General features: G+C 37.3%; 1 protein-coding gene across 1 annotated transcript in view; it reads right to left on the reverse strand.

Moving 5' to 3' along the window:
- Window positions 1-5,578: 5,578 nt before the first annotated feature.
- The window catches only part of COX7B2 (cytochrome c oxidase subunit 7B2), a 358,064-nt gene continuing 345,490 nt past the window's right edge, over window positions 5,579-18,152 (reverse strand). The window contains exons 4-5 of the transcript XR_014812379.1: window positions 10,121-10,203; window positions 5,579-8,714 (exon numbers count right to left, since the gene is read on the reverse strand). The gene's annotated coding sequence lies outside the window, so the exon portion shown is untranslated. The remainder of the gene's footprint in view (window positions 8,715-10,120; window positions 10,204-18,152) is intronic.

The raw sequence follows: 18,152 nt of genomic DNA on the forward strand, positions 1-18,152 counted from the left end.
CCTTCCATTGACTCCTCTCATCTTGACCACCATTAAATCACCAACCTCACCTTCTTTTCCACTTTTCCCAAACTTCAAAAAAAGTATATATTAATGTAACAACTTTAGGCTAATTTCTGTGGGAGAATTCCAGTTTCTTTGCTTCCAAAATGTCACACTCCAGAATGAGTTTGGGAACATACAAAGAAAATCCTCACAGCATTTGCAGTGCTGCAAAGTGAGAAGAAATGTTTTGTTCATAATCATTTGAACTCTTAAAGCCATAAAGAACAAAGATGCCTAACCTATCTTTATCATTCATTTCTGTGTTATTGAACCAAAACTGCCTGCAGGTGCATGTGGCTATTTAAAGGGAATTGTAAACCGCTTTCATATCTTACTAATGTAGTGAGGATGTATAAATAGTTGCACATGGCAGATAATTAGTTTATGCCAACACATTATTGTGCTTACGAGCATCTGGATATCAACTGCTTGGCAAAGCAGCCAAAGGAAGTTATTGCTCACAAAATACTACGAAGTCATTTGCGAAACGCTGAGTGGTGAATATTCCAGTGACAAAAGGAATATGTTAAATTTGTGCTAATGTATAAGATTTAAGTTAAATAAGGAAACCCAGAGGAAAAGTAACTATGCTTCACAATTAGGAAATGGAGTATTCATGTTAATATTTCTTGGGATCTGTTTTGTTTTCCTTTGATTACTTTCTTATACAATAGTAAGAGAATAAATGCATAAATAAAAATACACAGATTATATAAATTGCACATTTTCTACTTTATAAAAAATTATTAGAAAAACACTAGAAATATTTATTCCTAGAAAATTATATACATATATAGACACATACACACGCACTTAAATGTATACTATACACTTTAATAATTCTAAAGAAATTCTAGGAAGTTCCCGTCATGGCGCAGTGGTTAACAAATCCGACTAGGAACCATGAGGTTGTGGGTTCGGTCCTTGCCCTTGCTCAAAATATCCAGAACTCTTCTCAGGCTCACTGGCTCTACTGTTTAGTCCAAACTAAACTCTTGTTACTTGAACAATGAAAATTGCTGCTGAATGATCTCTCTACATTTATCCTGGGCTCCCTGCAGTCTGATCCCTACACACCCATATCTCCATGTAAGAGGTGCTTTAGCTTCCATTCCAGCCATGTGGGAGCAAAGCTAACTGCATGACCTGCCTTCAGGGGATGAGGAGTGGACACCAGATCTCTCTCTCTCTCTCCCTTTCTATCTACCTATATCTATCTATCTATCTATCTATCTATCTATCTATCTATCTATCTATCTATCTCTGATCAGTCTTGAGAATTTTTCATTTCTTTTCTTTTTGGGGGGTGCTGCACCCACAGTATTTGGAGGTTCCCAGGCCAGGGGTCAAATCAGACCTACAGCTTCCAGCCTGTGCCACAGCCACAGCAACGCCAGATCCGAGCCACGTCTGCAAACTACAACACAGCTCACAGCAATGCTGGACCCCTAACCCATTGAGCGAGGTCTGGGATTGAACTCTCATCCTTATGCATACTAGTCCAGTTTGTTACCACTGAGCCACATTGGGAACTCCCATTTTTCATTTCTTAAAGTCACTTAAATGGTATTTTCAACCAGAGTAATATATACATAGGATTAAAAATCCCTATATTAAAGAGATCTATACTGAATATCTAAACTCTGCTTCTCACACCTAAATTGCTCCATCTCAAAGACAAAAATATTTAATTCTCTATCTATTTTCTCTAATCGTTATTTCTCCACATTCGAGAAAAATACACAGATTCATGTTTTCTGGCTATTTGATTCAAATATTATCTGCTGAGTTCCTGCTCTGAAGATTTAGATCTCCCACCTCTCTATCTCGCTGGCCCTATTTGGTTTTATCACTCTTTCTAGCTGAATGCATAAATAGTGCATTCATGAGTATGGCTAGGTAAATATTTTGCCCTAGAGAGCCAAGTAGGGTAATTCTTGTTCCATTTTATTTCTTTTACAGTATTTTATTTTTCCTTACAATTTTAATTATCTCACACTTTTTGGGTTTTTTTGGCCACACCAAAGCATGTGGAAGTTCCCAGGCCAGGGATCGAACTTGTGCCATAGTTGTGACTTGTGCCATAGCTGCTGCAATGCCAGATCCTTATCCAGCGGTGCCACACAGGAACTTACACTTTCTTAACTATATATTGAAATGTTTTTTTCTAACACTTACGGCATTAAGAATTCTACTGAAGTTGTCTCTCTCTTTATATTACGTTTTAAAAATTATTTTTAGGTGTTTCCAGTTTTATTGTGAAATCATTAATGTACATCACTGTATAGTTTTATAGTGGACAGCATGATGGTTTGATTTTACATATATTGTGAAATTATTACAATAGGTTTAGTTAACTTCTATCATCTCATATAGATACAATACAAAGAAAAGAAAAAAAATTTCTCCTTGTGATGAGAGTTCTTAGGATCTACTCAGTTTACAACCTTTTTTTTTTTTTTTTTTTTTTTTTTTTTTGTCTTTTGCCTTTTCTAGGGCCGTTCCTGTGGCATATGGAGGTTCCCAGGCTAGGGGTCTAATGGGAGCTGTAGCCGCTGGCCTTTGCCAGAGCCACAGCAACCCAGGATCCGAGCCAAGTCTGCGACCTACACCACAGCTCACGGCAACACCGGATCCTTAACCCACTGAGCAAGGCGAGGGATCGAACCCGCAACCTCGTGGTTCCTAGTCAGATTCATTAACCACTGAGCCACGACGGGAACTCCCTGTTTACAACTTTCTTCTTATATATCAACGGTGTTAAGAGTAGTTGTCATGTTGTCTGTTATATCACTAGTATGTATTTATCTTATAACTGAAAGTTTCTACATTTTGACCATCTTCCTCCAATCTCCCCTTTCCCCCACCTTAATGCTTTTTTCTCCTAAAGACCCATCTGCTGGGGTTCATATTCTCCTGTTCTATACTGAACAATAGGATTTTTGACAAATTTCATTTGATCACTTATGACAAGGAAGATGGGACAATCTTCCATCTATAATATGCGGGATTATTATGATGATTAAATGAGCTATGTAAGAAAACCCAAACTAGTTGAGTTTGTAGCTCAACTACAAAAAGCTAAAAATGCCTACTAATATTATTGCTGTCATTAAATCAGCTTCACACATGCAAGATACTAAATTTAGGACTTCAGAAAGAAGGAACTCTTTCATCAATAAGTGCCAGGCCAACCCAGATTAGCATTTAACGACTATGCTGATAGGCAGCATAGTGTTGAAAGGAGCACAGCCTTTGTAATGAAAAGACCTGGGTTTGAAACTTAGATTTTTTCTCTGATTGATACTAGTTGTCATACATGAGTTTTTGCAACAAACCCAGGAACATAATAAAAGTTCACCTCCATTGGTTTTATTTGATTTTGTGATTTGACTTGAATTTTAGTTGGAAATGTACTTTTTTTTTTTTTTTTCAGCTAAGTATTTGGAGAAACTTATTTAGGACACTGTGGGAAACTTGAAGAAACACCATCTACTGACATGGTGAAATGAGGCACCCCAGGATGGGAATTTGAACATTTTCTTTTTTTAAATTATTTATTTAATGTATTTCTTATTCCACCCCTATCTTCCCCTCACCCTCCTGTTTACTGAGGTATCAAGTTGAAGCTAGCATATAACATTTGAGGGAAGAAAAAAAAAAAAAAAAAAAAACAGTTCTTAAGATCTCCTTTATTAGTGAGTTTCCCAAAGGATATGCTGCCGACAAATGTCTTAAGTTCCTTCTCAGGAATCACTTACACAGCACTGCTGTTCACACTGGCTGCCTTAAAACTCACTCTTGGGTTTCGTCTTCACTCCTGCTCAGTAAAATGTCAATTTTAATCACTCCTAAGCCACTTTATCTGGCCATCCATTTTAACTTCTAGTCTCTGGAGTTTTTTGCTGCTGATATAATTGAGAATTATTGAGTTCAGTGACAAATTTAAAAAACAGATTAAACGCTATTGAAAAAGACACTACATTTGTGTTATCTCTCACTCAGGAATATTTTTTTCTATATAAATGCAAGAGGTGTTTTTGGTTTGTTTTTAGGAATGCTACACATATCTCATCACAGAGGCCACACTTTAATAAAATTAGGCCTATGTTCAAATGAGTTTTCAAAACAGTGTCCTGATCTTTTACCTAATAGACAGTTAATGACTCTCTGCCGTGTCCATTCTGTCATTTCCTTTCATTAGGAATTTCTCCCAAGTGTGGGAGATATATGAAACAGCCATGCTTGCTGGTAGCTGATCACTAGCTCCTATTAAAATCTGGATTGCTTACACAACCTCTAGTTCTTCCCTTTATCAAAGAAAGTTGTTAAGAAAGGTGATCTGATAGTTCTCTGACCCAATGATAAGCAGCAGAAAAATGCAGGCCACCTTGTCCAGCCCCATGGAATCCTTGCTGGTTAACATGAGGGGTGACAAGACAGGACAGACTGGAGGACTCTGGCCTGAGGACTGAGCACAATTCCATTTCTCCAGAACAAGCTCCTCTGCTCAGTGTTTCTCCATCTGCTCTCCAACTTTGTTTGAGAGATAATAACAATAAACACTTCCTAACATTTGCAAAGCTCCAGAATTAAAAAAATTTTTTTTTTCATTTCTCATTTCATTTGACCAGCTCTGGGGAAGAGAGATGACGTTACCCCTAATTTCCAAAGGAAGAAATTGAGACATGAAAAGATGAGGTGAGACAGTGCAGGATATTTACCTTGAAGGATAGATAGGAGGATTAAGTGGGTAAGTATAGTGCCTGGTTTATAGTAAATATTCAAAACTGCTGTCTTACTTATGATAAAGCTAAGCTTAGAGCTGAGCTACTCTCTTTTCACTAAATCACATAAAATTGGCTTCTTTGGTGTTCTTTCAGCTACTTCTCTCTTCTGAAACAATTTTCTCTCTCTTTTTTTTTTTTTAAAGAAAAATTAACTATTTCATTTTGTGCTTTCCACATAAGCACTTTAAATCTAATGATTTGTATTATGATTTTCAAAATTAAAATAAGAAACATAACTATTGCTGATTTTATACTGTTAAAGATAAATCTGTAAAGTATACCATACTTATTTTTAACTTTAAACTTTAAACAAATGTAAAATGGCAAGAATAGGATGAAAAGTTCAAAAGGCTACCAATCAAATGATTCTTAAATGCTTTCATCGTAATAAGCTCTTTTTGCCTGGATTGTTTTGCAGCAACATTGCCCTTCTAAAATAACACTAATCGGTTATTCTAAGCCACATATATGCATACACATAAATACCAATATAATAAGAAAATCAGTAGTAGGTATAAAAGTTTTATAGTGTACCTAATAAAAATGATACATACAACTTTTAAACATTTTAACTTAAAAAATACATGTGCATTTTCTTGCCAATAGTTGGATGTAGAGAGACAGACATGGCATTTTCTTTAAAGTTTTATATTGTCTCTCTCATGTGACTCACATACAAAATACATTATTCACAGTCCCAACTTATTTATTCATTTATTTACTTATTTATTTATTTATCTTCCTTTATGGATTTCATTTTGTATCCCTCTTTCCTCCCCTCTTTTCCTTCCTCCCAGTATAAGGAGAGCTTGAAGAGACAGGTGAAGCAATCTGAATTCAAAACTTGATTACAATTCAGGACTTGGTTGCAACCCTTCATTAATCTTTATAATTTCACCCTAATTTTCAGTTATCTTGTTACTGAACTGAACTCGGGTCTATTTGCCTATGCACAGCAAAGCCAATCTGCTGACACCAATCTACTGTTTGTGGTGAAGGAAAGTACGGTGTTGACTGCAGAATGCCACGCAAGGAGAACGGGCAGCTGATGCTCAAAAGACACAAACTCCCCAATGGCTTTCAGAAAAGGATTTTTAAAGGCAATACTTGGAGTGAGGGTTACAGCGCATAGATTTTTCTTCTGATTGGTTGGTGCTGAGATAACGGGATGATATTTTGGGGATTGTAATCATCAACCATCTTGTTCCAACTAGTCTGGAGTCCACATGCTCATGGTCAGCATGAGATCACCATCCACCACCTGGGTGGAGGTCTCAGTTTCTGCGGAACACTCAAAGATCTGCATTGGACTGTGACATCTAACCCTTGAGGAGAACCTAGGACTCTGTTTTATCACTGAACCACTGTTTAAACTATCATTGCTTTTCCTTTGTTTCTTTGTTTCCTCACTTCCCTAATTAGTAACTGCTTGAATCTGCTCTTTGGAGCTGAGAGAAGCCCTAGGCGACTAAAACCTTTTTCTATAAACAAGAAACAGGGAACACAAAGAGGATTTTATATCCAAGAGAGCCCTGCAGGGTCCTGCTTGGTTTCAATCCCCCCTTTTCTTTGATAGCCCTCAATGCTGAGGGGAACAGGAAGGAGACAAGAAAGGGAATAAGATTTTGGAGAGAGGGGTTAACGTAAACTTGGAAGGGGAACTGGGTTTGGGGGGACTTTGTGTCAATCTCTCTAACACCAAATCATCAGAATTATTTTAGCAACCCACTTTCATCAGTACTTACCAATGCAGTGTATTCTGTTTTCATATTATATCAACTTATAAATATTTCAAGTTAGGTATTGTCCTGATAAATACAACTGCCATATACAGGTTGGAAACAAATGCTATTTTGAGAAGCATCTTAATCCAAGAAGGAGCAGGAGGGCACGGGCATTGTAAAGAGAAGACTGGCTGGGATCAATTGCTGACTAGGATCATGAATCAGCACATTTTAAGGAGAGAATGGGAAACAATCAAGCCAGTTGCTGAGAGGACAGTAAGAAGGCATTTTCTGTAAGTACTTTCAAATCATTTATAAATTTTTAGCAAAATTGACCTAAATAGATGAACTATTCCTCATAGATTGGGTTTGAGTAAATCTAATGCACACAGTCCAAGCATCTTGGCTCCTTACCTGTGTTGTACAGTAAGCTAAGTGTAGGTAAGTCAGCTAACAGCTGATGGAAGCTGGAACAGCTTTTCCCACAATGGACCATTTAGACATCACTTTACAGGCTGGGGAGATGTAATGTGAGAATTAGAGGTGGAGTGTTTCTAATACATTGGTTAGGTCATAAAATCAATCTCACTTTTTGACGTTTACAGCAAATGAGAAGAAATTACTCGAAGCACACACCCCAAAAATAGGTTATCACTAGATATTGCTATCTTTTTTTCTTTCTTTCTTTTCAACTTCCCTGACAGGTCCTCCACGTGGTTTTCTTCAATAGCTGCTTCCTCTCAGTCTTTTTCTCTAGGTTACCTTCCTCTTCCTGACCTGTAAATTTGGAGCACTTCAGGTCTTGCTCTCTTATGTCTTCCTTTCTTTGTCTGTAGTTAATCCCTAGGTGAGTAGTGTTGAATCCATGGCTTAAAAGCACTAATAAGTCCCAAATTTAAACTACCAGCTTTCCCCATATCCCCCAAATCTAGGACACTCCAGTTTGGTGTCTAAACTTAAAAAAAGCTTCATCATGAATGCTCAATTCCCTCTCCATTTCAAAACAAGCTCCTCTCTGCCTTCCTCCTGCCCATCGCACAGGCTACCTATCTCACTAATATTATCATTCTCCCAACTGCTCAGGCCAGAACTCATGGAGCCACCCTTTACTTTCTCTTCCTCTCAACCTTCATCTAATCTATCCATATTTCCCATTGGCTGACCTTCCAAATAAATCTAGAAACCAACAATTCCTCGCTCATTCTACTATTAATCTACTAGTCCAAACTACCACCACTCTGAGCCTAGATTATGGTCGTCTGCCTTTGTATCAGTTTATCCGTTTTCACTCTCGCCTTCCTCTAGTTTGTAATTTACAGAGACATCAGAGTAACTCTTTTACAAACAAATCACATTTCGTCAGTTCAAAACGATAAGTGGTTACCCATATGAAAATAATGCCCCACTATATTAATACACGGATAAGTGTGTATATATCAGAGTAATGTCCAGGGCTTGTACCACTGCCTTCAAAATCCTAAAGTGTCAGATGTCCATGACCTCTCGTCTCACTTCCTACCATGCTTCCATCTGCTTATTGTGCTAAAGCCAAACAATTCTTCTTGTTACTTCTCAAGTGCACTACACATGCTCTATCTCAGGTTGCTGTCTTTACTGTTTTCTGCTTAGAACATCCCTTCTCCACATATCCACTGTCTCTGATCAACTATAACCACCTTGGAAAAATGGCCTGACCACTTTATCTAAACATGGCATCTCTTGAAACTTTCTGTCCCTTTATATTCTATACATTAAGGGTTTTTTTTTTTGTTTTGGTTTGTTTTGTTTTTAATTTTCTTTTTATGGCTTTGCCCAGGGCATATGGAAGTTCTCGGGACAGGGAATGAATCTGAGCCACAGGTGTGACCTACACCACAGCTGTGGCAATGCCAAATCCTTTAACCCACTGTGCCAGGCTGGGCACTGAATCTGCACCTTCTTAGAAACCTGAGCCACTGCAGTCGGTTTCTTAACCCACTGTGCCACAGTGGGAACTCCTCTTCTGTGCTTTTCTTCAGGACACTTTTCACGACCTGGCATTATTTTGTATACTTATTTGATTATTTCTCTGTCTCTCCAAATTGAATGTAAACTCCACGGAAGCAGGGTTCCATCTGGTTCATTCACAGGTGAATCCCAGAGCCTAAAGCAGTGACTGGCATAGAGTAGATATCAAATAAAGATATTTTGAATGAATGAACTTGGAAATAAGAAAGAACAGAATGTAAGAGCACTCTAATAGAGCCTAATTCAGGCTACAAAGAGGAAAAACCCTACACAAGGGGGCCTTAACTCCCATTATCCCCTTTCATGGAGGGTCCTGCATAACTCCAATTCTGAGTACCAGAGTGATTTAAATTAAGGAGCCAAAAATGAGGAGGGCATTTGTAATGGGCATTGAGCTCCTAATGTGAGCTAGACCATGGCTGAATATTGGGCACCCAGAGATTATTTAGAAATGCTCCTTGAGTCCCAAAGTTTTGTTGTTGAGAAAAATTTACAAATCAATACAGTGCACTGTGGTAAGTAAGATAATAGAACTATAGCCCTTTAAATACTTTGTAGGGGCCCAAATTGGGAAGGGCTTTTACTGAGGTCAATGCAGCTGAGTTGGCAAAGACTTTGCAAAGACTTCTTGTGCTAAATTAGTCTGTTCGCTAAAACTCTATATACAAAGTATGTCTCAATTTCTCATAGCGACTTGACGAAGAGATCATGATTTATTCTTAGAAATCATAAATTATTCTGTTGAAAACTTTATTCTAATTAGTATTCCTTCTCCTTGACAGATTAGAGACAGATCATTTTCATATCGGTCTATCCAAAGAGAATGTAGAGAAAGTATAATGAAGTTCGTGCAGCACAATACCTGTCAGAAATCTGACATCATCTGAGTTAAACTTTTTTTTAATGTTTACACAAAACTCATGAGGCATCTGCACATTTCAGTGACTCTGGGTATTGTATGTGTGGCATTCAGCTCAATTAAACAGATGATGATATAGGTTGAAAGAGATTTTAAGAAGAAAAAAAGAGTGGAAATATTGTGGTGACATTACTTGTTTTATAATCTTTGAGAAAATATTTTTGAGAAGCAATCTCTCAGACACAAAATTATTTCCAAGTGACATTAGAACACCATCCTGTTTCTGTCCCTATATATACCCAACTTAATTACTTTGTGTATTTGGAGAAAATCTGCTATAAACTGACGGATGGAGATAGTATATATAAACCTAATTAGGATCACAATATAAAACACGCATTTCGACCTGTTTCTCCATTTCGCACACATTATGCATACACGCACTCTTATACACACATACACACACACACTCATGTAGATTTTACCTGGTTAATTAAAATATTTGCAACAGCTTTAATCTTACATAGAATAGTATAGGGTGGCAGAAAACTCCTAAATCTCTTACAGTATTGTACACACTCTCTTAGCTGATAACTACAATTTTGACATATAAAACCAGAAACCCTGCTTTCTACCATTAGAAATTATTTTTTCATTTACATGTTGTAGGTAGAAGAACACATGTTCAAACTCACCTTCCAGCATAATTGTCTGACATTAGAATACTTCTTAGAGCAGATTTTGACATAGCTTTGGACTCTGGAAGGTTTGAGGTCATCTGGGTGGGTGAGAGAAAGGAACAGAAGGAAGAGGTGAGAATAACTGAGCATAAGATCTCTCTGTTTTATAAGTTGGCTAAGGAAGGCATCTAGCCTAAAATGTATTACTTTAAAAAGGTGCCCTAGAGAAACCTCAGGGCTTAGTCATCGCCAATACTTTAATGCAAACAATATATATAATTTATGGTCATTTAGACTATTAAAGTGTTCTGGCAGAGAATCCCAACCACTGATGAGCTGGGTGGTATCCCCCAGAGTTAGAAAATGCATTAGCCTTTTCAGTCCTTTGAAAACAAATAAGGCAGGGAGGCACGTTGCTTACCTTTCTGAGAGGGGTCATTGCTAATATTGTCTTTGGGTCTAAGACCAACTGTTGATTGTTTTGCTAATAGACATTTCCACTTTGAGCATACTGAAAAGCCTCGGTTTTGTTCTGATATCCATCTGTTCATCTTCTGTGACCAGAATTCCCTTGGAGCCACAATAAATGTAGTAGTCTCCTTCTTTCTTCCATTTATTGCTTTAGAGATGGGCGTGTAATCCAGTTTCAACTAATAAGACATGAGAAGAAATCTGCTAAGGGGCTTCTGGAAAAGCCTTCTTCACTCCAAATAGAGTTACCAAAGAAGAAATGATTCTTTCTCCCACTGAACACTTGTGGTGTCTTCAGTAAAGAAATGAATCTGTGACAGCCAATTCGCAATTAAAAAGAAACTCGGGGAGCTCCCATTTTGGCTCATTGGTTTAAGGATTGGACATAGTCCCAGGAGGATGCAGTTCAATCCCTGGCCTCGCTCAGTGGGTTAAGGATCTGGCATTGCTGCAAGCTGTGGTGCAGTTTACAGATGTGGTTCAGATCTGGTGTTCCTGCGGCTGTGGCGTAGTCCTCAGCTGCAGCTCCAATTTGACCCCTAGCTTGGGAACTTCGATATGCTGCAGATGTTGCTGTAAAAAGAAAAAAATAAAATAAAATAAAAAGAGACTCAGCCTGAGGGAATTATACCAGTCTGGTAGGAGGTGTGAGAAAAGAAAGATAGAAGAAATTTTGCCCCAGACAACATTCTTAATTTACACAATTAACCAAATTTGAAACCATGCTATCTCTGGACTTTTCCTTTGTTTCCTGTTCTTTTGGTATGATTTTTTTATTATTACTGAAAGCATTTTTGTTACTTGCAGCCAAAATCATGTTATCTATACAGAATAAAGGGGAAAATGGAATCATGCACAGCAATAGCTCTAAAAATCATTATTAAATTAAAAGAAGGCACAAAACCCAAGTTTATCCACTACACTTCAAGGCGAGATTTCTTCATTCCTAATTCTCACACCCAGATAAGGAAATACATTGCAAACATGTTGCAGCTGCTGAATGACTCAGCCTGGCACGTTTCCTGACTGGAATTATGTGCTGCTCTCAGTACCTCTCATCAAACATTCACCCCAGGAGCATAAGTATGTGCATTCAACAGATACTTTTTAGACCCTCATTATTGAAACTAGAGCCGATGGAATGCAGCGGAAGCCTAAGACATGGTCTCTGCTCTTATAATGCCGACCATCAAGAAAGGAAGGCATGAATAAGTGAAAAATATACAAGAAAAAAAGTCACAGATAGTATAAAATCAGATGATAAATAAATAGTGTTAAAAATAATTCCCACAAACCGAAAAGAGAGAAAATTAGCATAATCTGGAGCCCTCAGTAGAGATGATGGAGTTTATATTAGGTCTATTAGACAAGTAGAATAGGGAGATTCAAGAAGGAAGAGAAAAGTTTTTCAGTGTTATTCCTAGTGCATGGTACCTTATTAGATTGAGTAAGGTACATCCAGAGAACAAGAAACAGAAAGATGATGTAAAAGAAGCATCAGAAATAAGAGATGCACAAGATGCACACAAATTTGGACTGACTCTGGAAGCCTTGAACATCAGGCTGAGAAATCTGACCTTGACTCTGTAGGTGAGAAAATTATTGAAAGTTTTGAGGAGGGAACACCATGGTGACAACATTCTTTTTTAAGAGAAATTTGGTGTCTATGCGAAAGATTGGAACGGAAGAATTGAAAGCAAAATGTCAGTGAATAGGCCATTGTAAAAATTTGCTCTTAGGAGGGAAAGCTATACTCATGAATCACATCACTAGGCAAGATTGTCACTTAGGGAATTCCCTTTGTGGCACAGCGGAAATGAATCCGACCAGGAACCATGAGGTTGCGGGTTCAATCCCTGGCCTCGCTCATTGGGTTAAGGATCCGGCCTTGCTGTGAGCTGTGGTGTAGGTCACAGACATGGCTTGGATGCTGAGTTGCTGTGGCTGTTGTGTAGGCCAACAGCTGTAGCTCCAATTTGACCCCTACCCCGGGAACCTCCATAAGCCACAAGTGTGGCCCTGAGAAGCAAAAAAAAAAAAAAAAAAGATTGTCACTTAGAACTAAATTGAGTCGAATGAGATTGACAACTCAATCACAAGAAAACCTGGTGCAAAATATTTGTTACTACAGAGATTAATAATGAGATATTGAATGATTTTTCTCTTTGGAAAATAGCATTATTTTGATAGAGCTTCATGTTCAATGAAGGAGTTTCCATTTGATACAAAGAGAGAAATGGAGATGAAGTCCATTGTTTCTATTAATCTGCGGCTGTAGGATCTGCTCAGAGTAGGCAAGGGAAATGCTGTTCCATTGTTCCATAAACAACAGAAATAACTTTCATTCACCAAGTTGGAAAACAAGGATGTCACTTCTTCCTAACAAGATTTTTTTTTTTAACTATTTATAGTCTTTAATTAATGAGATTCATGTATTCATTTAAGCATTTATTCATTCATTTTTACGTGTATTCAACAAGTATTTATTGAGTGCCTCTCTGTGCAGCCTCTTCCCATTATGGAGTTCATGGTCTGGTTGGAGAAGTCTTCCATGAACTGTAAGTTACTTTAACCTACGATTATGATATGATTTATGATCGGATCAACACAGGCTGCTTTGAGACCACACAGGAAATGAAATGAACCTAGCCTAGAAATCACAGCAAAGATGAAATCTCTATTCTATTTCTACCACTTAACAATGATGTCATCCTGGGCAAATTAATTAACCTCTTGCATTATTTTCTTCATCTGTTAAATGGTACCTCCTTTACGGGGCTATTGAAAGAGAAAATTTTATTCATATATGTGTGTGTATGGGTGTGGTGGGGTTATAAAAACTGTCACCTAATAAACCAAACACTCAATGAATGTTAGCAATTATTATCATTAGTTTGTTATCATCATCATAATTACTATCATTATTTTTCTGAGTCATGAAAAATGAGTAAGGCTCACCTAAGAAAATGAGGGAGGAGTTCCCACTGTGGTGTGGTAGGTTAAGAATCTGACTGCAGCAGCTCGAGTTGCTACAGAGGTACAGGTTCAATCTTCAGCCCAGTGCAGTGGGTTAAAGGATCTGGCGTTGCTGTAGCTATGTTGTAGGTTGCACCTGTGGCTCAGACTCAGTCCTGGGCCTGGGAATTCCCATATGTCCAGGATGTGACCATTAAAAAAAGAAGAAGAAAAGAAAAGGAAAGAAAAAGAAGAGAAAAGAAATTGAGGCAGTAAGGAAGGGAGTTTATGGCATGTAGATGTGAGAGTCTAACTGATGGGTAGGGACCAGCTATGGAGAGAGGCCAGCTCTTTCCAAGGTATCTGTCATTGTGAGTTTTTGTTGCAGCAGCATTTTCTCTCAGTTCGAATGGGCTTGCTGCTTTTCCCCACTTATCTTTGTATTTCCTCTTCCTCAAGCACCAAGGTCTGTGTCTCACCAAGCCCCAGAAACCAAGACATGCTTCATAGTGTTCACCATACAATAAGAAAGTGATTATGGTTCAAGGTTAAAACAAACTCCCATTGTGTAGAAATCTAAATGCCAAAATCTTCCTGTACATTACTTAAAAAAAAAAAAAACAAAAAAACCCCTGAAATGTAATTAACATATTATATTAGTTTCAGATGTACAACACTATTTGTATATGTCGTGAAATGATTACCACAATAAAACTAGTTAACATCCATTGGCCATGCATAGTTAGTTTTTTTCTTGTGATGAGAAATTTTAAGATCTACTCACTGTGTACTACTTTTAATCAGGCTCCCTTTAACTTAAACCATAAACATCCCCAAATTATTATGCAAATATTTGTCTATGTCCACCTTTTAAATTTTTTTCTCAGGAAGAATACATATTTTTCATCAGATTCTCAAAGGAGTCTTTGACCCCCAAAATTTGCTGTAAAAGTAAGTGATAAACCTGGGTCACCTTTACTTTATGGATAAATCATAATTTTCCAACAGCCTGAAAATGATTTACATGTCTTTTATAGCTATTTAGGTTTTCAGCTTATATCATCTTCTGGGGGCACTGAATTCCACAAGGATACTCTCCATTATAGAGAGTAATTATTTCCATTTTCTTGTACTAAAAATCCTTTAAGTATCAAGTTATATTCACAAGTTCTGGCATTACAGGAACTTGGGAACAAATCTCCAGTGGGAAGCACTGTAAGGCATTGCTTTTCAAATTATCTGTGAGAAAAGACTTTTTTTCTCTCTGATCTATTGCAGAGGTGCACTGTTGTAAAATAAAAAAATTAAATACAGCAATGTCACATTTCTGTGAAAATGTCAAAGTGCATACTCTCAATTTTTAGACTCATTCCAGCTCAGAGACAGGCAGGAGTCTTTGGACCACACTTTAAGGCCCATATTACAGGACCCTGGAGATGGAATGCATCCTCTCCTATGGGCTTTATAAGGAAGTTGGTAAAGACTGAAAGACTCACGTGTTTCATAGAAGTTATTTTTTTATTGTGGTAAAAAGCACGTAACATGAGATTTACCTTCTTAGCACATTGAGTGTGTGGTACAATATTGTTACATATAAGCCCAGCATGGTTATCGCAGATCTCTAGAATTTTTCCATATGTGTGGCTGAAACTCTATACCTATTAAATAGCAAGTTACCCATTTTTCCTGCCCTCAGAAAGAAATTTATTTTTGGCTGTACTCATGGCATATGACTGTTCCTCAGGTCAGGGATCAAACCCATATCACAGAAGTAACCCAAGACACATCAGTGACAACACTGAATCCTTAACCACCAGGTCACCAGGGAACTCCAAAAATAAATTATTTTTAACTGTAAAACTTCAACCTGTGAAGGAGATAGGAACAAGGAGCAAATGCCTAGCCTCAATACTTAATGTGTTTACGGAATGATTAAATCATATGTATGGCACATGTAATCAAATGACCAGACACAACAAGAATAATGAATGCAATAAAGCGATTTCTTTCTCTTCCCCAAAATGTTTGAAAATATCATGTCTGAAAACCCAGTTGCTGGGTTTTTGTTCACATAAAAGATCAGATATTACCTTAAATATAGCCTTCATTTTTATAAGCTTTCTTTTTAAGATATAGAGATGGCCAATAGGCACATGACAAGATGCTCAACATTCTTAATTATTAAAGAAATGCAAATCAAAAGTACAGTGAGGTACCACCTTACATGGGGGAGAATGGTCATTAAAATGTCAACAGATAACAAAAGCTGGAGAGGGTACAGTGAAAAGGGAACCCTCTTACACTGTTGGTGGAAATGTAAATTGATGCACCCACTACGGAGAACAGTATGGCGGTTCACTAGAAAAGGAAAAATAGAGTTACCATACATTTTCTTTTTAAAATAGGAGTCTTAATGCAGCTTGGCTTCAAATACATGTCATTTCATCCTTATTTTATGATCAATACTTATACGAGAATGTATGAAAAGTGAAGTCAGATTTCAAGGTGATTGCTATATAGCAAGATAGAGAACATAAAAATCAATCCAACACAAGGCATTGTAGGAGCAGTATCTTATAAGGCATTTAGAAAACGAAAATTAAAGATGTTAAGGGGAAGAGAAAACAACTTTTTTTCTAAAAGTAGGGATGAAGGCTAATGTGAATAACTTTTTTATTGTGTTGCTTCATTATTAAGTTATCTTGTGCTTTTTAATCTTTGGGAGGAAGTAATTTAATATTTTTTTTATTATGAGACACACAACATTTCATTGTGTAATGATTCAGAAACTATAGACTAGATTCATTTAAAAGCAGAAGCAATGAGATTGAAGATGTTAAAATGAAAAGATAACCAGGGGGACAGATCTTGCAGTTGTTCCAGAAGGGCCTATTTTCAAAACATGTACCTTTTAAATGGGCAGAAGAGAAAATCCTAAAATGATTTATCTTAAAGCAAGATAGAGATTGGAGACAATGAGAGAAATCACACCTATTTTCCTACATAAAACAGGCAAGATTGAGAAACTAAACTGAATTTTCAAAGGAAAAGGTAATGTGATCATCAGAAAGAGACAGGTAAAGGAATGGAAGAGAGAAGTGGAAGAAAATGGGACATTTTAGAATAATCGTTATGGTGCATGTTCTGGCAAATCACCAAGATATGAATAATGCTATTTTCATTGAGGACCCAGCTAAAGTCAAACAGTGCAGTTCAATTCTTGGAGTTGTCAACATTGGGGAAATTCCCTGAATTGATTACGGGGAGATTCCCTGAGTCATCGCTAGTGTTCCTAAGGTAACTAAAACATTTTTCTACAAATGAAAATGCACAAAATTATGCCTGCATTCCTCTTCCAAATAAACATACAATGTGATTATATAAGTGTAAGAAATGACTCAGAGTCTGTATCCATGAGACTACAAGTCTTGATTGTGAAATGATTTATTTCTTTGATTAGACTGTATTAAACCTACTGTATGATCATGATGATTGGTTTAATGAAAACTATCCACTGGATAAAAATCAAAAACAAAATTAAAAATACAGTTATCTGTTCAGATCTTGTCATAGCTGATTATGTATAACATGGTGAATTGGCAGCTAGTTCTTAAGCACCAGGGCCACTGGTCTGCTTACGGGACTAAGTTCTACCTGGACAGCCGATCAACCCTTCAAAATAAAAACTGTAACAAAGCATTACTGTACTATCTTCCTTCATCCAGCTTTTTTGCATCTTGTGCTCTCAATTCAGTTGATATCATTCTTATTCCAGGCATTGAAGCTAGAAGTCCTGGAATGCCTTCCTATTCTGTCTTTTGTCTTGACAACATAGCCAATATGCTGTCAAATTCATTTGATTTTGTAGTAATAATAGTGAAACGGGCACTATTTCTTGAGAACCAACTACTAGGTAGGCGCTATGCTAAAACTTTATATGGATTATTTCAATTAAATTCTCATCTTCATACAAATCCATGAGCAGCAGCTTTATTATCCTCATTTATAAAATGAGGTAAAGCATAGAGCAATTGTATAACTTGTCCAAATCCATGCAGCTGGTAAACAAGGGAGCTAGGATATGAATTTATGCTCTTATTAATATAATCTTCTCTTATCCCTCCTTTCCATTCAAATGCATTCTCCTCATTCAGTATTTTATCACTTTTTTATTACTTCTGAGCTTTCTCATATATGGCTGCCTAGCTGTTCTTTTTACAGTACTTTCTTACTAAAAAATATCATAAATATATTTACATTGCTTAATAAAAGCAACTCAAATTCAAGAGCCAAAAGGCGAAACCTTTCATACTTTAGATTCAATTCCTTTCCAGCCCCATTGCCTGCATTTCCAACTATACAACCAATATGCCAGCTGAATTAACAGTATCTCTTTTCCTCAGAGGACTATGCATATGTAAAAGCTGGGATGTGTTGAGTGTTTGAGGAAATGAGGAATCTTTCCTGCAGGAGAGTAGAGGCTATGCTAGAAAGGTGGGAGTGGCCAGAACGCAAAGGAACTTGAATCTCAGGCAAAGTAAGTTTGACTTGGCCTGGAGTCAAAAGAGCCTCACTTTCCCCAGAGGTGAGGGTGGGTGGAGAGGGTGTAAACTTGGGGGCA

This window comes from Sus scrofa, chromosome 8 (genome assembly GCF_054392235.1).
Source record: "Sus scrofa isolate SSC_HxYL_T2T_F1_AM1 chromosome 8, Sscrofa_HxYL_maternal_Yorkshire_Landrace_v2.0, whole genome shotgun sequence".
In the NCBI taxonomy this organism is placed as follows: Eukaryota; Metazoa; Chordata; class Mammalia; order Artiodactyla; family Suidae; genus Sus; species Sus scrofa.